General features: G+C 54.8%; 1 long non-coding RNA gene across 1 annotated transcript; it reads right to left on the bottom strand.

Annotated features, from left to right (window-relative positions):
- Positions 1–925: 925 nt before the first annotated feature.
- Positions 926–17841, bottom strand: LOC138916126 (uncharacterized). Its single transcript, XR_011422883.1, has 4 exons — positions 17703–17841; positions 7288–7386; positions 6962–7176; positions 926–6023 (listed from the first exon to the last, which is right to left on the bottom strand). It is a non-coding gene; the product is annotated as an uncharacterized lncRNA (long non-coding RNA).
- Positions 17842–18572: the final 731 nt, after the last annotated feature.

Here is an 18572-nt window from a genome sequence, read left to right as displayed (position 1 = left end):
ATGCCTTGCAGGGGACAGGGCTGACCCTGTACCTGGGTAAACGCCTGAGAATCTAGAGGAAATAAGGACAAAGCAAAGCATCTGCCCAGGAATCTGTATTTCTATAAACCTTCCAAGGGATTCAAATGGGGTTGGTGCAGGTATTGCTGGGAAATCAACAGCTTTGGCAGCTCTCAGCCTTCCTTCCACCTGTGTGATGTGTGGCCTAACTCACCTTTTCTATGCCTCAGTGTCCTCATCTGTAAAATGAGGGCAGAAATAGCTCCGGCCTCCTGGTATTGTCCAGAGGATTAACAGAGAAAACGCAGGTGTGGGCTTTAACTCAAAGCCTAGCACTTCACAGGCTTTCAATAAATGATTGATGACAACAGCAAGTGACACAGGGCTCTGAGCACCAGCACACTGGCCTTCCCCGGGGGTCGCTGGGTGGATAAGCCGCGTAGCTGCCCCAGAGCAGAGTGCCCCCGCCCCCTCCCACTGACCTGGAGGCCCATCCCCAGTCCCCTGGGTGGTGAGAGAAGAGAGGCCTCTCATGGGATGTGCAGAGGTGGAGTTGATCTCTAGGCATGGAAGGAAACAAAACTTTGGCTTCCTGGGGATTTCTGACCTGCCCATCAGGATGCTGCTTGAGAAAGCTGTAAGATGCTTCCTGTTGGAGGGGTCAGGGAGGGGGCCCCAGTGAGAGACTAGACACTCCCAGATGGTCAGTTCCTTGGGTTACAGGGAAAGCCATAGAATGCCGGGGTGGGGGGCAGTAAGGCAGAGGAAAGCTCGCTGCTTCCTTCTGGTGGGGGCCATTGATCAATTCTAGAACCAAAGCCCTTGCTCTTTTTCAGAGGGGCCCGAGGTGCCCACTACTCACCTGCCGCTACCTCGAGAGACACAGGGCATAATAGTTACAGGTGGGGATTTCAACTCAGCTTGCTTGGGTTTCTTTTTTCACCTTTATTGAAATATAACTTACATACAATAAGATGCACACATTTTAATTGTTCGATTGGATGTGTTTTGACAAATTTCTATGCACATACAGCCGCCACTACAATCAGAATAAGAACATTTTTATCATCCCAAAAAGCTCCCTCGTGCCCCTTCCCGGTGGACCCCACCCTTCCCCCAGCCCCAGGCAACCACTGTCTGCTTTCTGTCACTATAGATCAGATTTGTCTTTTCTAGAGTTTCATATAAATGGGATTATGTAATGTGTACTCTTGGCATCTGGTTGCTTTTTGCTTTTCACAGTATTTATGAGATTCATCCACCTTGTTGTTTTGTCAATAGTTTACACCTTTTTATTGCTGAGTGGGATCCCATTGTATGAAATAGGACAATTTGGCCACGTGTTGATGGACATTTTGCTGTTTCCAGGATTGGACTGCTGTGAGTAAAGCTGCCATGAACACGTGTGTATGACTCTTTGTGTGAATATATGTTTTTTTTATTGGGTAAATACCTAAGAGTGGAATGACTGGGCCCCAGGGTCACTGTATGTTTGACTGGCAGGCTGTTTTCTGAAGTAGCTGTATCATCGTGCATTTCTACACTCAGTGACAAGAGTTCCAGTTGCTCCACAACTTGACCAACACTCAGCTTGTCAGACTTCTGATGGGTGTGTAGCGGTACGTCATTGTGGTTTTAATTCGCATTTACCTGATAACAAATGATGTCAAATGTCTTTTTCACGTGCATGTTGGCCATCGATAGCTTCTTTTCACTGTTTTAAAATTAGATTGTCTTCTTATTTTTGAGTTGTAAGAGTTTGCTTTGTCAGATGTATCTATTGGAAATAGTTTCCCGGGCTGTGGTTTGCCTTATTATTTCCATAGCTGTCTGAATTTTGATTCTGCTTGTTCCACATGTGTGATCTTGAGCAAGTTTCTTAGTCTTTCTGACCCTTAGTTTCCTCATCAGTAAAATGGGAATAATAGTACGTACCGTATAGAAGTGCTGTGACATTTAATTCAGTTCATGTATGCAAAGCGCCTGAACTCAGAGAAAGTTCTCAACCCATAGTGGCCATCACAGCTCTTATTGTCAGGCAGTGGATGCCTCTCCTTCACCGCTCCTGGATCTGCCCTGATGGGGTGATATCTCTTTTCTGTCCATGTGGCTCCAGGGGCAGGGTAGGGGGAGGATGACTTGTGTCATCGTCCCACATGAAGGTGGGCCTCCATTCATACTGGCTGTTGGCCAGATACACAGATTTTGGGACCACAAGGTGCTGGGCCCAGGGGTCTATGCTTTTAGAGCTTCAGAGGGTGGGAAAGGTCTCTGGGAAGCTGTGGTCCCATAACTGTTCATGCACACCCACAACCTTTCAGTCACAAAATCTTCACAAACAAATGCATGCAACCCCATCGCACTCTACCTGGCACCTGGCAACTGAAATGAATTTGCCAAAAGTGGAAGACAGTGGTCTCCTATTCCGAACCACCATTGCCACCAATCAGGACAGGCGGGCTCTGGCCAGACCTTGCATAATTCAGAGGCTTGGCCCAAAATAGTTCTATTCAGGCCCAGCTTCTCAGATTGGGGAGGAGGAGCAGCAGGAGCAGCAAAGGGAGGGGGGACAGTGGCCTCAACCCTGATGAAGACCCTGGGCCTGGGCAGAGCTGGGGAGAGAGAGGAGCTTCAAGAGCAGCCTGTAGGGCTCCCTTCTCAAGTTGAGGGGCCCCTGTTTCTCCCTTCCCCACTCACATCCCAAGTCCTCTAACCTGGGAAGACGGGGTCTCCTGAGGGCAGCTGGGAGAGCAGTCTGGAGTGCTGCTCTGCCCACACTGCTGCTGGGGCCTGGAGTCCCCGCCTGTGTGTCTCTGGCTCCCTGACACTCCCCAGGGCCCAGGGTGACAGGGACACTGCTCAGTTCTCAGGCGTCTTTGTCCTAGGCCTCTTGTCTTCACTTCACCAATCAATCAGTTGATAAGTCCACAAATATTTACTGAGCACTTGCCCAGGCAAGGCTGAGTCCTAGGATGTTGGAGGGCACCCAGGCTGTGCACAGGGGCTCACAACTTGCTGAGGAGGAAGGTCATTCACAGAAAGGGCCAGGACCCAGCCAGGGAGGGACAGGGGCTACCAGAAAGCTTCCAGCTGAAGGCCTGACTTGAACTGGGCCTGCCTGGATGAAGGGTTGGATTTGGGAGATTGAAAGGCAGGAGGGAGCAGTATGAGCTGGACGAGGGCTGGAAGTATGAGGCTATCTGGATGTTAACAAGAAGACTAGCTGATGGAAGTGGGGTCACATGAGGAAGTCATGGGGCTGGCCTGGCATGTCCTTCATCCTTCTATGGTTCAACAAGAACAGGGACTGCACCATATACAACCCCCTGGGGGTTCCCCCAACGTTCTGTCACAGGGTTTAACCACTTTGCTTTGGAGTCAGCCTGCTCGGGTTCAAATCCTGACACCACTACTTCATTGCCCCATGACCTTGGGCAAGTGACCTAACTGTGCCTGTTTCCTCATCTGTTAAGCGAGGGTAATAATAGTCCCGACCTCACGGCCTTGTTGAAGAGATCAATAGGAAACGCCTGTCTGGTGCCTAGCCCAGCAGCCTTCCCCGCCCCCAATGGTCTCATCGCCCATGCTCTCCCCACCTGTGCAGAGAAGCAGCGGTGCAATGTCTCCAGGACCCAGGGAGCTGAGCAGGAGAGGGTGCTACCGCCCAAGGGGAAAGGGATGGAAAGCAAGAGAGCTTCCTGGCAGAGGAGACCTTTGAGCTATGATTGGATTCGAGGTACCTGACTCCAGGACACCAAGGTGTTCTAGTGGGCCCAGGGTTATGGGGGCCATGTTCTCCGTGGGGCACAAAACTCCCCAAGATGCCTGGGAGTCCCCTGGTGCTTTGGTTTTGCTTTGCTGTGTTTTCTCCCTGAACAAAGACAGTGTGCGGGTTGCTCTGACCCTAGGTTCTGGAGGGCTCCCTTCCTCCTCTCCATCTCAGTCTCCATCCATCTCTTTGGGCCTCTGATTCAGTCTCCATCACTCTCTGCTTCCACCTCTCCTGGTCTCGCTAATTTTGTCTTTCCCTGGGTCTCACCCTCCCTCCCTTGTTCCACGTCTCTGTCAGGTTCTGATTATGTCTTCCCTCTTCTTTGTTCTCCTGTCTCTCCAGGGACCTCCCTAAAGTTCCACAATTTCTTCCTGGGACTGGAGGCAGCTGGGGAGTGAGGAGGGGGTCCCTGCCTCTGAGAGGCCCACCCCAGGCCCAGCCCTATCGATTAGGCTTTCTTCAGAGGGAGGGAGACATCAATGACTCTGCTACAAGCCTCGCCAGTGCTGCTAATATTAGCCCAGGAAGGCAGCTCACTGATGGATTAGGAGAAATTAAGAATTCAAATTCTGTAATTTGAATTGGAGGGCCGCTGCTTGCTGACAGCTAATACTTCCTCAGAAATTAATGAGTGAAGGAGGGATGGCAGTGCTGGTTTTCCTCTTTGACAATTTAATTTTCTCCCCGTGATCTGTGCCTTTGAAATCCCCATCCCCAAGCGGGCACTCACCTGTAGGGCTGGGGTCCTGTTTGTCTCAGATCTTATTCCCTGATCCTCATGGATCCCAAAAATCCCCCAGGAACCGGCCTCCTAATTCCCAATGGAGTCCTGGGCTTCTGCCTGCTGGTGCTCCCAGCATGAGGCCAGCCTGCTCAGGGAGAGGCGAGGTGGCCCCCGGAAAGGACAGGCTGTGGGGCATGGGCAGATCTTGCTTTCTGTCCCTCGTGGCTGTGTGTGGCCCTGGCAAGTGTCTGAACCTGTCTTGATTTCAGGACCCCCATCTGTAAAATGGAGATGACTGTTGCCCCCTCTAGGGGGTGTTGTGAGGCACAAGATGCAAACACGAGGGTTACCTTCTCTCTCCCTCCCTGCCTCTTCTCCCTGAGCATCTCGGCTGTGGGGTCCTTTGGAATGCCCACTGATCTTCCCATGGCCAAACCACGCCCCAGCCTCCTTCCTGCAGGAAGTCTATCTGGGCTTCGTCCTTTTGAGACTAATGGCTGCTGAGGCCTAGGGACTCATTTCTTTACGATCTTTTCTGCCAAGTCTCAAAGTTCCAGGTTATTCCGGGAAGGAGGTGTCCTGTCTCCCAGGCCAGTTTGTCAGCTTCCCCATGGTGGCACTGGCTCCATACCTGGCACCCAGTAGGTACTCATTAACTGGTGAATGAATTTAACCAACACCTTTTATTCCTTTGCCCCTGCCTCGCTGTCCCTCCACCCGTGCCCACCAAGTGCCCGGTAAATGTTTGCTGATGACTGGTGGATGCTGGAGTCTGCCAGGGCCTGGCCAGTCTTCTCCGCAGTCTCAGTGCCTATGTCTTGGTGGGGATGTGCGGGGGGTGCACATTCTTTCCTGCTCTGGGGAGCTCCCCAGAGCACATTCTCCACAATGGCAGCTTTCAAGCAATTTTAAAAATTGACATGGTGTTTGTTAAGGTGATGGGTGGAAGTAGGCAGAGAGAGAGCTCGAGACACATGGAATCAAAGGTGGGCCTTACATTGTGTCCTTCCTGGCGACCCCATCACCTGTGGGACACACCCCACCCCTGCCCTCCTGCCCCAATCCGAGGCTCACTTTCTCTACCTGGCACCTGGCTGAGCTCTGGCTCAGGGATGGGGAGGGACAAGCTTAGCCGCCGGAGCAGGCGGGCCCTGCAAGGCTGGGAGCCCACAAGTGTCCCCACGGAATTGGCCACCAAGGAGCTGTGGTTGGACTTCTCCAGCCTCATGGAGGACACACAGGGAATCAGCTAAAATAGCTTCCTTCAGAACTCGGAAGGGCCTTAGGGGTCACCTAGGACCAACCCTCTCTTTCACAGTTGAGGAAACTGAGGCTTAGAAAGATTAGTATGTAGTCAAATCCCAATCATCTGTCTAGGAGGGAGAAAGCTGGCAGGGTGATCCCTGGAGCAGATAATCCCAAATCGCTCTAGAAGGCTCTGCTGGATTCTGGAAAATCAGATGTTCTTTCCAATTCTGCTTCCTTGGGCTAGTGTTTGAGCAAAAATTTGCTCCCAGGTGGGCTGAGCTGGAAGCAGAGAAGGGAGATAGGCAGAAAAGCAGTTTTCTAAGTGGCTGAGGGCTGCTTTGGGCAGGAAACACGGCTGCTGGACTCCTGTCCCCCTCGCAAGCTCCCCTCCCCAACCTGCTTGCCCGGGAAGCGCCCCCACCCCTCAAATTTCCTCTTTCCTGCTGAGGCTCACCCAGATCTGGGATGAATATCAGGGCAAGGCTGGGGGTCTGGGGGGTGGCTCAGAAGCATTCACTGCCTTTTACGGCTCAGGAGCTAGCAGGCCTCTGCCTGACATTCCCATGCTGCTCCGCCCCCGCAGGGGCCCTCTGATGCCCAAATCGCCTTTTCCCAGATCCAATTAAAACAGTGTTTGGAGCAAGGTTGAAATAATCACATAATCATTTTCTCCGGTAAAGTTACTGGCTGGAGCTCGATGTGAAAGCTGAGCTGGAAATTGAATCTGAGGGGCAGCAACCGCAGAGGGGCTGAGGGCAGTGGTGGGGCTCTTCGTGGGGACCAGAGGCTCCTGGCTGTGATCACCCCTCCCACTGCAGGAGCGAGGGTGTCACAACCCCCCGCCCCTACTGTCCATCACCATCTCACTCACTTCCTCTGGTCACAGATATCTCTTGGGGACTGCAGGGCTCCCAGGCCACAGGAGGACAACAAGTCCAGAGCCCATGTCATCAGACTTTCTCAAGTCACAGGCCAAATTGGAGAGGCCACATGCCCGAAGCCACCCAGAGGGGTCAAGCAAAGCCAGGACTCCAGGCAGGTCTCTGACTCTCCAGCCAGTGCTCTGTCTCCACTCAGGCTTCCTGTCTCCCCTGAAGGAAGTCCTAACACCCCAGAGCTACACCTTCCCCACTCTCTCCTGTCTGCCCCCCACCATCTCCCATGATTTCCTGGGTCGGTCCCACACGTTCTCTGCAGAGGGGAGAGGGAGGGCTTACCTGCTTGCTCTTGGGTCAGTACACCAGGCATGCATTGGGTCCCTGTGCACCGACAGCTGAAATGTCCGCACTGGGCGGCTTTGCCCTGTCCTTTGCAGTGTCCTTCCTGCCAGCACTAGACTGGCGATCAGAAAATCTGCCACTTTGGTGGCTCATTCATTTCTTCCGTCCTTCCTTCAGCAAATCTTCCTTATGTCCTTCCTGCATGTGAGGCCCTGAGCAGAGTGCCAGGGATGAGGAGGGACAGACAGAGCAGCAGCTGGCCTGACCGCCCAGTGGCAGATGTGAGCAAGTTATCAACTCTAGCACAACAGGAGAGCCCTTACCTGCAGCTGGGGAGACCGGGGACCTCCTGGCTGAAGTGACCTTGAAGCCAAGGCCTCAAAGCTGAAGAGGAATGTGTTTTCCCAAGATAAATGCAAAGGCTGAGATTCAAGAAAAAAACAGGTGTGAGTTTGGGTATGTTGTGGTCTCAGTTTCCTCATCTCTTGAATGGACTTTCTGCTCTCTGCCTAGCTGGGTCCTGGAGGCAAATGGATGTGGATGTACTTTGTGAGAGGAAAATTTCCATTCAACTTATTATTGTTGTTAATGGAGGGCATTTGTGCCCCACCCCAGATGGGGGCACAGATTCTAGGGGACGGGGGAGGCAGTGGTCAGGGTTGTGGGAGAGGCCAGCGGTGGGGGGCACTGGAATTCAGGCCTCGTTCCGCAGAGCCCTTGTGGGTATTTGGGATTGGGAGCCAGCAGTCAGGCAGGGGAAGCGTCCTGACCACATGATGGGAGCTGGGCTGCTGGCAGGGCTAAGCCTGGCCCCTATGGTTGGTATCCAGCTTCCACACGGCCAGTACCTTCTGGGCCTCGGGCACACCAGACTCTGGGAGTCCAGGTGAGACTCTAAGGGGATCTAGACCCTCCCTGCCTTCAGCAGGGTTGGCACTAGTTGTGCCAATCTGGAACTGACTGGCTGGCCAAGAGCAACCCCTCCCTTCCACCCTCCCCCAGGGGGGCTCTGGAGGAGACCCAGCCATGGGCAAGCTTCATGCCTCCCCTACCAGTGGCACCAACCACTGAGCATCCTGCCCCCTGGGCTCTCCTAAGCCCATGCCTGTGGCCCCGTGCCCTTCCTGGCACAGCTGGCCTCCTGGTCAGCAGCTGCAAGGGTGAGTCACAGCTCTCATTAGAGCTTAATTAATCAATTGAGTTAATCAGACAGCTGGGATGTGCTGTGGTTGCAGATGGGGTTAGGAGAGAGAAAGAGCCAGAGCATGAAGGGCCAGGTCGAGTAAGCTGGGGCTGGCAGGGCCAGGGTTGGCAATGGAGCCTGGCAGGTTGGCAAGGGAGGAGGGCACTAGCCAAGTCCGCACCTGAGGTCCCTGGAAAAGAGGATGAATGGGCTCAGCAAAGGCCCATGATGGGCTGCTCTGAAAGGTGTCCTTTGCTGGGTGCCAGAGACAGAGCCTGGGGCAAGAGAAAGCAGGACCTCCTCTACCCCAGCTGCCTCTCTCATTTTTTATCTTGTCACATGTGTCTCTGAAAGCTGTTTGAATCCTTATTTGAATGGAGTGGGGAAAGGAAAGAAAGAAAAAAGACAAAAAAAATGTAGGTCCTCACATTCCTGGTGATCCCAGTCTGATGGGGGAGACTGGACCAGATGTCTACGGGACACAGACAGAGATCCAGACCCAGAGACGGAGAGACACACGTCTCTCCAGTTGAGCCACTCAGGCTCCGGACATCTGGGCTGGGGGGATGGGGAGGGGCCAGGGGGACCAGAGCCAAGGGCGGGCAGGAGTCCAGGAAGAACAGGGGAGGAGGGAGCACTTGAGCGGAGCTTACACCATGATTTGCAAAATGTTGTTTCATCTATTTTTCTCACATCTGACCTTGGGATTACTTTGGTGATGGGGGGGCAGGGTGAGCAGGACAGGGAGTGTGATGATGGGAGACAGATTCAGAGAGGACTCACGGACTCCCCCAGCAGACCCTGCCTTCCAGGGGCTTACAGTTTCCACAGGGGGACAAGCTAAGTGCAGTCTCCAGTGACCCAGAGTCTGAGGCTGAGAGAGATAAGGGTCCAGGGCCTGGGACCTGCAAGGGACTCTGGGAGATGGATTCGAGGAGGGCAGGCATTTCTGATGAGGCTGTGAAAGGCTTCACAGAGGAGGGGCATGTGAGCCAGGCCGTGCCGGCCTTAGGACTTCAATAAGCGGGCGTGGAGAAGGATGTTGCAGGAGGAGAAGACCACCGGGGCCCAGGCAGGCAGGGTGGACTGCATACGGCAGGGTTACGAGTCCCACCCGTTGGGCTGGAAACAAGGTTCCTGTTTGTATCAGGAAGAAAGGGCTTTACGGTGGCGGGCTCTCCGGATGCCAAACGGAAGAGTCTGAAGCTGAATTTGGTAGGCACTGGGAATTGCTGAAAGTCTCTAATTGGGAAAAAGGGGCGTAAAGCGGTTCTGGAGAGAGGATGTCTGCGGAGGCAGTTCTGGGCAGGATGGAACCAAGACAGAAGAGACTTGAAAAAGGAAGAAAGAGAGTGTCTTTGTGTGTGTGTTGGGGGTGGGTATTTGTATATGTATTTGTGTGTCTATGTGAGTGTGTTGGGGCTGGAGCAGTGGCTCTTACTCTTTCAGGAGTCGTAGATCCCTGTAAGCCTTGACACATACTCACAAGGTTTTGTCTTCAATGATGGGGGACAGGAGGCGTGTTCACAGATCTCCCAAAGCCCATCTGCTGGACCTTCTAGGGTTTAAATCTCCTAAAATCCCAGCTCTCCCCCTTAGTTGCAGCATCTGCAAAAGCTGTAACTGAGGACTCCCCGTGGCCGTTGGAACCTGGCGGGTGTGTTTGCAGGACTTGGTCCTGGGCAGCCTGGCATGTCTCCCCACACCTTCCCCTGGCAGGACAATTCTGCAGCCAGGACGGTGGGTCATAGGGGCTGGGGCCATTTAGGGCATAGGACCAGCTGGCATGAGAGCTCCAAGCTGCCAGGCCCCCTTTCCTGGCTCCCAGCATCAGGAGAAAATGTCAGGCGAGACCCGGGAGGGCTGCCTCCCTGCCAGCACCAAGTGCCCTTTGCAATGCCCTGAAACAGCCCTATTCACTCCTTCCTACAAATCCTAGTGCTGAGAGCAGCTGAGAAGTGGGACTCAGGTGTCCTGGCCTCAAACCAGGGAGCTCCAGCTAAGCCGTTTCTGGGTTTGTTGTGTGGCTCCTGGAGAATTGCACCCTTCCCAGGCCTCCGCTCCTACCCTCTTCCTCCGGCTGGAGCCTGCCTCCCCCAGGAGGAGGGTGGCCCCTGAGAACAGGCCCAGCAATAACCACCAAAGAAGGGGCGGCCTTGGAAGAGGCTCCCCTGCCTTTCCTCCTCAATTTCTCTTTTCCTGGAACGTGCTTACAGCTTCCAAAGCATACATTCTTTGTAATTCTCGCTGCACCTGCTGAAGTGGGGGTGACAATGACCATCCCCCTTTGACAGACAGTGCAGCTCAGAGAGGGGCCTTGCCTCAGATGCCACAGCTGGAAAGCAGAGGCATCGGGAATGAAAAGTTTCCAAGTCTGGCTGGCAGCTTCTTCCCTCCACATAAGGCTGCACCAAGGGCTGAGGGATTCCGGAAAGTTCAGAAGAACTGGGGACCTACTGAGGGAAGACCACTGTCCTCCGTCTGCCTCCCCCAGAGAGCCTCCTGCCGGGGCCTTATGGCCCCTTTACAGCCATAACGTGTCCCTCACACACACACAAAGGGGTGCTCTGCCTTGCAGTTCACAGGCACACACTCCAGAGACCCCTCCCCACTGTCACGGAGGCAGAAGCCCCTATCGGTGGGCTTCTCGTTCCAGATCGGTGCTGGGCCAATGTGGTAGCCGCTTGCCACAGGTGGTGACTGAGCACAAGGTGGTTAGTGCCACACGTTGAAATGATGATATTTTAGACACATTGATTTAAGTAAAAAAATAGGATTTGAATTCATTTCACCGGTTTCTTTGTGCTTTTTAAATGTGGCTACCAGAGCATTTAAAAGCACCCATGTGGCTTGCATTATATTTCTATTGGACGGCGCTGCTCTAGGTAGCAATAGCCCTGCAGCCCTGTACAGTGTTTTGTATAATCTCATTGAAAACTCTGGAGATGGAGCCAGCCCCGTGGCTGAGTGGTTAAGTTCACACACTCTGCTTTGGCGGCCCAGGGTTTCGCTGGTTGGAATCCTAGGTGCAGACATGGCACTGCTCATCAAGCCACGTTGAGGTGGCATCCCACATGCCACAACTAGAAGGACCCACAGCTAAAAATACACAACTATGTACCGGGGGGCTTTGGGAGAAAAAGGAAAAATAAAATCTTTAAAAGACAAAAACAAAAACTCTAGAAATGAGAGGAAGGGGAGTGCCCTGCCTCCATTTTACAGATAAGGAAGGTGAGATTGTGAGGTCAAACGACACGGCCAATCAAGGGCATATATGCAGGAAGGGGTGGGGGCTGGATATGAACCCAGGTTTTCCTGACTGTAGAACTGAGACCCACTTTCCAAGACAATCCAGAGAGATGCCCCTTTCTCCACATTGAGGCTGACCTGCCCTGGGCCACTCACTGCCCCCAGCCCCTGCTGAAGCCACTCTCCCCTCCTCACGCCCGGGAAACTCCCACTAGAAACATCCCCTTGACAACCCCATTAAGACCAAACCCCCTCGGCCCTCCACTGAAGGCAGGGTCTGACCTCACATTAGATTCTGTGGCCTATGATTCCCCCCATCAAAGCTGGTGCCTTTGCCCTGTCATTAAAGCCATGTTCATTTGTACCTGCTGCCACTCACATAACTGCCCCCGGGCAAAAGAGGCAATGGCCACTGCTCCCTGGGACACACCCACTTTCCCTCCCATTCCTGGTCCTCTGCTCACCCCCTGCACCTGGGTTCCACCCCATCTGTCTGCCTCTTCCACGGAGATGAGCATATTCAATGAGGCCAGGGGACTATTTCTTTAATTTCCCCCTCGTCCGTCCCTGGAACGTGATAAAAATATCCAGCATTGATCTTTTTTCTTCCCCTTCTGCTGGGATAATGTTTACCCAGGTGTCAATCAGGAGAAGAATTTGGCTTCCTAATTTCTCTTCTCCTCCCTGGGGGCCTCGCATCTCCCTGCCTCACATGGACACTGAGCTGGAATCAAGGTTACTAATAATCCCCCAGCACACACAGACACCGAGAGCACATATATTAAAGTCACATATTGATTTATATTTTCGGGTCCCTCTGCCTTTCTGCCCAGCCTCAGCCTTTCTCTCTGCCAAGGAGAAAAAAGAATTACACAGCTATATTTATCGCCAAGATGTTTAGTGTAAAGAGCATTGTGTCCGAAGGTAATTCCCAATCCCCACCTTCTTTGGGGGTATTTTTAAAAAATAGTGTGGCATCGCCTATCCATAAGCATTTATCTTTTGTTGTTTGTTCTTTAACTTTTCCCTGAAGGAAGCTATGAGAGATTTAAGGTAGACTGTCAGAAGGACTTACTGACTTGACAAACGGTGACTGCCATCTCCAAGGAGGCTGGTGGAGTTGTCTTACTAGCAGAGATAATCCTGTTGCAGGTGTGGGTAGGGGTGAGTAGGATTCTAGAGGTCACCCACCAGTGCAACGAGCACCTCACAATTAGTAGCTCACCACCTATGGTCCCATCTCACAGTTGGGAAAACCAAGAGGCTGAGGAGTGAGTTTGCTTCCCACTGGGGATCCAGATTCCACACCAGCCTGGGCTTCCCATCTAGACTCTGAGCTTTTTTTTTAAGGAAGATTATCCTTGAGCTAACATCTGCTGCCAATCCTCCTCTTTTTGCTGAGGAAGACTGGCCCTGAGCTAACATCTGTGCCCATCTTCCTCTACTTTATACGTGGGACGCCTGCCACAGCACATCTTGACAAGCGGTGCATAGGTCCACACCTGGGATCTGAACCCATGAACCCTGAGCTGCCAAAGTGGAATGTGCGAACTTAACTGCTGCACCACCAGGCCGGCCCCTAGACTCTGAGCTTGATGGGAAAAACCTTTCCTCCAGCACGGGTGACTCTGGCCCTGAGAAGTCAGCCAAGGTGGGAGCAGAGGTCTCTATCGGGGAGAGTTGGTGGTGGTGGAAGCTGAGAGAAGGATAGTCTGGAGGTTCTCTTTGTTTAAGGTGAGATGGGGAAGGAAGGGCCCTCAGAGCACCAAGCCTGGGACCCACAGCCTTCCTGAACAACTCTCCTCCCACCCAGAATGCCTGTCACTCTGTCTGGTGTGGCAGCCATTTAAAATTGCCCAACTATTTGACTCCAGTTCCTGCGAGGGAGTGGAAGCAGCATGAGCATGGGAACTCACACAGACTCAGCACCGTCTCTTTAATGCTGTTGGTGAGTTTCCAACCCTCTCACATTCATCACCTCCTTTATTCTTCACAAATGCTCTGGGAGGGGAGGGTGTCAGCCCCATTTTACACATGGGAAAACTGAGGTCAAATAACTTGCCCGGGAAAGGCATGCCTCAACTACCGCCCAGCTTCCTGACGTCTCTGCAGGGCTCACCGCCTCACCCGGGCCACAGGTGCAGCCTCTGGGTCCTCAGGCTTGGGTGACCTTCAGAACTCTCCAGCCTCCTTCCCTGGCCCAGCCTTGGGGTCATGGCTCTCTCGGCTCATCTACAGGCCCAGCTAACTTTCCATCCTTGGTACTGGAGAAGCAGTTCCTCTTCTGGTTTTGCCCAGACACACCTGGCCTGCGGGTGCGAACTCTCCCTGATGGAGCCTGACCGGACCCGCTGCCTGCCAAGCCTCTGCCAGGGACTCGGGGTGGGGGTGGGGGGGTCTGGCTGCCCCCTGCTTTCCCTTTGGTATTTTCCAGTAGCTTGACTGAGTCACTTGCAACCAGCGTCCCTCATTTCATTCTGGAATCTATTTTACCCCGTAGCAGGGCTGAGAATGATCTATGGAGAGCCACCGTGTGCCAGCCCAGCGCAGAGCACTATCCCTCTGCCTTGTTGACCCCCACACCAGCCCTGCAAGGTGAAGATTGAGCCCCATATTACAGATGGTGAAACTGAGGCTCCGGGAGCACGAGTAACTTTTCCTAGATGACCCAGAGGGTAAGAGGCATTACTGGGATTGAGTTAAAGTCCGTGTGACCCAAAGTCTTTGCTTGGAGCTGGCTCTTTGGCTCACTCCTATTCCTGGGCTGTCCCCACCAGCCAGTCCTGGTGAGGGTCCCGGCCAGACAGCGCAGGGCGCCGCAGGAATCAGCAATGAGGACCCCCCCGGGGGGTCTTTTCCCATTGAAAATCTGTTCCCCTCGCGGCCACGGGTGATGTATGGCTGGAGCTGATGAGAAACGTGCGGCGGAATGGAGGCGAGCCCCGCGACATTGAGATTCCGCGGGGCGGAGGGGGCGGCGCAGGCCCTGACACGGGCCGGGTAATTGATCTGGAGGTGCCAATTTGCAGCAACTAAATATTTGGTTTCTGCCTCTGCCCGCTCCGCACTCTGCTCAAACAAACTTCAATTAAAAGCGAAAAGCGAGGGGTGGGGGGACGGCGCGCCCGGGTCCCCGCGGCCCGATCGATGGCACGGAGCCTGCGGACTGCCGAGCGCGATGCGCCGGGCGGGGGGCACCGCAGACGAGGGCGGGGCGGGCGCCCTCTTCCGGATTGCCGAGCACCGGGCGCCTGGCCCGCGAGAGGAAGCGCCCGAGGGAGGGCCCGCAGAGGCGATGCGGATGCTTCGGGCAGGAGGCCGGCTTAATCTCAGTTCCACGTGCCAAACGGGGACACGAATAAGGCCAGCCTCGAGACTCCCACTCCAGATGCCCAAGCCTGGTACTCGGGCAGGGACCCTGGGGTAGGAGGAGTCCCCGGACGCCGAATCCCCTCTCCCAGTACACACACCACAGGAACTTTTGATGGTGGTCTTGCCATTCAACAGCACCCACTCAGCATCCTCTCTGAGCTCCCCTGGGAGCCAGGTCCATCTCCTCTCCCGTGTCTGCCCATCGGGCCACATTTGGGTTGGCCCAAGTGCTGGGGGTGAATCCAATCCAGGCCCCAACCCTGGAAGGGACTGAAGGAGAGGGTTTGGAAGTGCAGGAAGGAGCAGTGAGATCCTGGGAATTAGGGAGGAGCCTGGGGAAGTGGCTACAGCCTGGAGCAGGGGAAAGGGTCATTGGGTCACAGTTGCCTCTTTTGGGGGTTCAAGACAAACACAGCAACAATAGTCATTCACTGGACAAAGTTAGTCCATAAGGAAGTTTCTGTCCCTCAACGATCTCTCAGTACTTTGGGGGAGAGACCCCAGGGCTGGGAAGGGGAGCTAATCATTGACGCTGGGAAGCAAGGGCGTCACAGGGTCTGCTGGGTGAGTAGCCTGGGGGTAGTTAAGACAGTTCTGGGAAAGATGTGATAAGGCATGGAGGTGGGGGCGAGGGTGGCAAAGGGGCATCCCGGTCCGTGTGGAAGGTAGGGATAGATTCAGACGGAGGGAATGTGGGGGGCAGTTGGGGTCCTTTCATCTGAATGAAAGTTTCTTGAGGGCCAGAGCAGGGAGGTAAGGGAGAGGGGCTGGGAAGCTAAGTGAGAAGGCCCTCGTACCCTCCCACATTTCTGTGCCCCACCTTCTGAGGTGGCACGATGGCATGAGACTTCTCTCTTCACCAAGTGAGACTGATGCTGGTCCACTCAGCTGCAGGCTGCAGCCCTTTCCTACCCTCCTCCTTTTTGAGCCCCCTCTCCCTGGCCCCCCAGGACTCCTTGGTCCATGGCTGGCTGTGGAAGCACAGGCCCTGTGGCCGTGGGCCCCAGTTTCCAGGTACTCAGATGGCCCTGAAGGGCTCCTCTGGGCCAGGAAGGCCTGGGTGCCACCCCCATTCTCAAACACAGGGTTCTGCAGGAGGTTTGTCTCACCACCCCTCTTCTGTCCCCCTTCTCCTCCAAGCAGATGCCTCACCTCCTGGGCCCTCCTCATTAGCCCTCAGCCTCCAGGCCCCAGTTCTCTCTCTTTGTGGCTCAGGGCATGGGTCTCTCATCACAGGAGAGCTGGATCCAGAGCTCCATGTGAAGCTGAGGAAGAACCCCCAGCTGGACCATCCCCAGAAGCTGCCCTCTCCACCCCTGCTTTCTCACCCCAGCCCGTCCTAGGGGCTGCGGCATTCCCCGGAATGCCTGAAGCTCTGTCCCAGGCTGCAAGCTGGGTGCCTGCTCCCTCAGATTCCCTCCCTCCCCCTCTCCCTCTCCCTGGGCGCTGAGCTGTGGAGCAGAATGATTTCCTGTAATTGGCCAGCAATCCGGCTGCCCGACTTGTTCTATCGACATGCTGGTTAGCTGGAAATTGTATTGGAATCTGAGCAACTGGGAGGGGAGGGGAGTGGGGGAGCAAAGAGAGGAGAGTCTTTGGGTCCCAGCTAGGTGCAGCCTCAGCTGGGTGGTGGGACAGTGGAGCCAACCAACCACATCTCCCTTTTCTGGGAAGAAGCGGGAAAGCAACCCATAACACCTCCTCACCTCCTTCATTGTGCTCCTTCTCTCTTGCCATCTCTGGGGGTCTCCCATGACCACTCGTGTGTGGCCCTGTGGCCTCGGGTCATCACTGCCACCCCATTCCCTCTCCTGCCCCTGAGACTGTTTCCTCCTGACCGAAAGCACCTTTGTGAGAACGAGGGTCACTCAGCAGACGTGGCTATCCTTCTCCCATCCAATTTCCAGCCATGGGGGCTCATTATGGAGTGTCCCTAGCCTTCTCCTGCCCCTGCCTTCACCCTCACCAAGGAAAGAGACAGACCGAACACCTGAAGAAGAGTTGACAGTACTTGTAGAAGAAGAGCCACCAGGGAATGGACCGGGGCTGCGGGGGCAGTGGGAGGAGCACTGTACCGAGAATCCAGAAGCTTTGGGATTATGCCTGTTGGTTACTTGGGCCCCTCAACCTCTGAGCCTCTGTGAAATTCTAGCCTGGGCTCCTCCACTCCTTTACAGAGGTGGGAGATTTCAAGGAGATAACCGAGTGAATGTGCTTTGTAAAGGATGAAGCTCTGCGAATCACCCCAGGGTCAGCTCCGGCCTGGTAACGGGGATGGTTTTAGGGGCCTGTCTGTCCCCTTCATCCCGCACCAAGAGGCCTGCGTGTCTGCAGCCTTCGCTGGTGTCTTCATTGCTCCGCGCCGGGGTGTTCCGGACCCAAGTGGGAGACTGGAGCCCAGGGTCCCGTGCCCGCCACCCTCGCGGAAGGCTGGCATGGGGACACCTCCCTCCACCCCACGGCGGCATGAGCACGCGGGGCCCGTAGCTCCAGCAAAGAGGACGCGTGAGCAACAGTGCTTTATAATTAGCGCCCGGTGCAAGGCAGCGCTTGGCGGGGATCTGAGGCCGCCCGCGGCCCCGCAGAGGTGGCGGGAACACGGCCCGGAGAAAGCAACCACTCCGTGAGCGCTGCCGCCGAGGCTCGACCCCAACCCCGGGCGGGTGCTGCCACCTGCCGGCCGGAGGGGACGCCGCCCGCTCGGCACGGGGCTGGGGCTCAGGGCGGCCTGGCCCGGCTGCAGGCTGTACAAGGCTTCCACCTGGAGGCGCGGCCTAACCATGAAGTGGCCTGAGGGAAATGAGGCCTCCATCTAAGAGCGCCTCGGTCCACCCAGCTCGGGAAAGGGAGGCACGAGGAGCGAGGCATGGGGTGGTGGTGGCGGGGAGCTGTCGTGGAAGAGGGCACCAGGAGGGCTGGATGGTGTTTGCTCACCTTCTCGTCTGGCCATCCTCTCTCATTCCTGCATCAAACTCAGCAGAGATGAAAATAGTCTTTGGAACCTTACAGTTTGCAAAGGGTCTTCACTGTCCTCCATTTACCAAGTCCTTTGACGCAAGCATCACGAACCCTACTTGATAGAAGAAACCAGAGCCAGGTTGTCACAGAAGTAGGAGCCTGGGCCTGGACACAAACCCAGGTCTGCTCCTCCCAGGGGTGTAGTTCTAAAGCCTGGCTTGTGACCCAGATCAGAGCCCTCCATCTCTCTGGGCCTGGAATCGGAATAACCAATGTTACCTTCTCTCTGGAGTGTGACACACCTAGCACAGTGTCCAGCATGTCACAGGCATGCATGAGGAGTCATTTTCTCAGTGATGAGGGGAATGGCACTGGGAGGGGTCCTATCTTTCCCCCTTTTCTCTGCTTACCAAACTGCGGAAGCAGCCACGTTCCACCATGCTCCCCCTGCCCTGGCCCCCACCCTGCAGCTCGCCACCTCCTTGCCCAGCCCTTGCCCCTTGGGAGTTTGCAGAGAGTTAATGAGCTGGTGTCTGAGGTATGAGCAGCTCTGGGAAAGGGGGCACTAAATATGGCTGCCACAGCATTCACATTTGTCACACTCATTTCTGGCCTTAATAAGCACTGGCCAAAGGATCATCACATCAGCAGGACTGACAGCTCTGGCAAGAGAAAGCTGACGTCTACACTGGTCTAATTGGGTTGGGGGAGAAAGATGGAATAAGTGGGCATGATACTGCCCCAGCCCCTCCACCCGCTTCTCACAAGGGTACACCTGGACCTGGCTCGATCCTCCTGCAGCCCCAGGAGAAATCAGAGGGCTACTATACCTTCTGGGGACTGGGG

The sequence above is a fragment of the Equus caballus genome, chromosome 11, assembly GCF_041296265.1.
Source record: "Equus caballus isolate H_3958 breed thoroughbred chromosome 11, TB-T2T, whole genome shotgun sequence".
NCBI lineage: Eukaryota > Metazoa > Chordata > Mammalia > Perissodactyla > Equidae > Equus > Equus caballus.
Note: the sequence above shows the minus strand (reverse complement) of the source record. Positions and strands in the feature narration are given on the sequence as shown.